The sequence below is a fragment of the Gigantopelta aegis genome, chromosome 1 (genome assembly GCF_016097555.1).
Source record: "Gigantopelta aegis isolate Gae_Host chromosome 1, Gae_host_genome, whole genome shotgun sequence".
NCBI lineage: Eukaryota > Metazoa > Mollusca > Gastropoda > Neomphalida > Peltospiridae > Gigantopelta > Gigantopelta aegis.
Genome location: NC_054699.1, coordinates 13776764 through 13779713, shown reverse-complemented (window position 1 = coordinate 13779713; position 2950 = coordinate 13776764).

Genomic DNA, 2950 nt, shown 5'->3' with positions numbered 1-2950 from the left:
ACAGAGGCATGATAGGGATGGGGAGGGGCGGGGAGGATTTTTAGATCAGTTGATTGAGCTGGTGTGCTTGTATCTGACGACTGAACCACTCAATGGATCCATTTTCTGATTGTTTTCCCCCTACCCAACTGTGCTCCACGACTGGTGTATGCTGTCTTTGGACAACTGTCACTGCTTTCAAAGAAAAATATGTAGTGGATTTCCTCTGAATTCTATGGGTCAAAATTACAAATGTTTGCCGATGATAAAAGAAACGCAGAAACTCGTCGTTTTATCCGAAACTGGCAGCATTCCATTCCCTCTCCTACACACCATTTTACCTGATTACTGTAAGGGTAAGGGATTGCAGTATTCATACCTATGACATACGTTGTGAACGAATCTTATGTAGAAGCTTCAGTGATGATATATATGGTATTTCATGCCATGCAATAAATAACTAGGAAGTACATATGAGATACGATGAGTTAGAGCCTGCTTTATGGAGGATAGTAACATTTCCCTTGTCGGTTATTTACCTCTGGATGATTAATTTATGATATCACCAGGTATGTGAAATATTTGTCATCAGTTTGTTTTGTTTAACGTCACCCGTAGAACATATTGATATATTAATATATTAATCGGATATCAAACATGTGGTAAGAGAGGAAACCCGCTAAATTTTTTCCATTAGTAGCAGGCAATCGTTTTCATGCACCATCATTCAGATATGATAACACATTCCACGACATTTCATATATCAATCATGGTGCACTAGCTAGAACGAGGAATAGCCAACTGTGTCCACTGACGGCGATGAATCCTAGACCGACCCCGCATCAGGCGAGTACTTTATGATTGGGCTACCTTCAGCCCCAAATACTAGTCATGAACAACATGTTGTTGTAACGACGTTCTAAATTTATGTTAATGAAGTGAAAAGTAAGTATGTTTCATTCAAATGTAAATATACAATATCATATATAGTAAACAAACAGGTATGTGTTTCGTATTTCACCTTTCCGACCGACTTGACTCCGCGCATCAGGCATAGGAAGACGATAGTCCACGCCCCCAGTAAACAGAGAACCAGATGCCACTGTGGATCACCGACGTCTTCTAGTCCTCGCGAAATACGTAGCGTGTTATACCTGAAAGTGTGGCAATCATTAAAGTCGCAAACGCTAGTTTCAACCCGTGAAAACGGTCACTAAGTTCGGTTTATCTACAAACGTGTATATCTCTGTAAAGTTACAGTGGACTGAAACAAACCTTTGTGTCGTTGAAACTGAAAAACAAAAACACTAGAGCTCCTCTTCATAACCGTCATTTCTTAGAGGTACACACGGATAATCTAAACAATAAAATCGAAATAATTTTTCATTTCAATTTTTGTTGCACACCCGTTAACGAGAACATCATTCGTTATTTTCGATCATACATACTAATAATACATATACTTGTGATAACAATTTAGACATAAGACTTGATTGCTCGTAGGTGATGACCAGGTCACCAACACGATACCACCAATAAAGAAGCACAACATCGAAATCGACCATGCTGTCACGTACAAGTTAATCTCATATTGATTTGTCTGTGATGCATAAGTCACTACAAACTCAAGGACCGTCGATAGACAGTAGTTGCAAAATACTTATCAATTTATTTTAAACCTGCTTTTTAAAATGTGCGAGAAATAGACTACTCTATTCATGACCATTAGATAACAGTTATCTTACCACTTGTTGTTTAAAAACGTATCCAAGATAAATGACATCTAACGGACTCGTGTAGTATTCTCTGTTTATTACCCATATGATTAAACATATCTTGGTACATATCAAAGCGATACGTCCCACAAGAACACCAAGTGAACCGTAACACTTCGTGAGGTCTTCGGTCGGTGCACTATAAATTTACAGGAACGTCAAGCAAACGAGTTCAGTGATATGAATTAAGATCGATTATGGGTAATGAATATGATATTAAACTCGCTACCATTTCTAATCGTATTTGTGTCCCTCGTGAAATAATTGCTATTGCCATTCGCTAAATGAAATCTCGTTTAATAGTCTATACATCAAAAGCGGCTCTAATAGTGAGAGATACGTTGACGTGTTTAAAAACTAGGGTCTGTCACTTTAACAAAATTATAATAGTGGAAACTACTGCCCCGTGATTCAATGCATATATTAATATACACAAATAGCAACTCCATTAACGAAAAACACCTAGCCTGCCCGTCCTTTGTGGCGTAATGTTTTATTAATCGGCTGTAAGTATTTATGAGCATCATATTCCAATATCAGTTCTAGGTACGAACATCATATTTCAATATCAGTTCCAGTTTTGGGCGTTATACTTCATTATCGATTCCAGTTCACTTCGCAGTGGGGAAGCATAAAGCATTACAGGCCAGACACATATGCTTGATCCGTATATGAGGTACCATATTTTAGACTGCGATACAATAAGACGTAAATTACCCATCTAATTCCTCGTCAACTAAATACTCATACTTTCATTCTCAATCCATCCGTCCATCCATCCATCCCTCCACCTGTCCATTCATCCACCCATCCACCTATCCACTTGCATACATCCATTCGTTCAGCCATTCATGCATTGTTCCATTAATTCATCAATCGTTCCATCCATCCAGCAATCCATAGATACATATAACAGACACACATACATACCTACCTATCTACATACCTACCTATACATACATACATACATACATACATACCTAATACCTGCATACATACATACCTACCTACCTACATACATGCATGCGCACGTAAGAATGCACGTACGCACGCACACACGCACATATGCACATACATACATATATGCATGCGTGACATAACTGTCAAAAATGAGCAATTCAGCCTGAAAGTCAAACGATATGTGACAGTACATAATAAAGCTATACACAAACGTCTAGCTAAATTGCTCGAGGCAT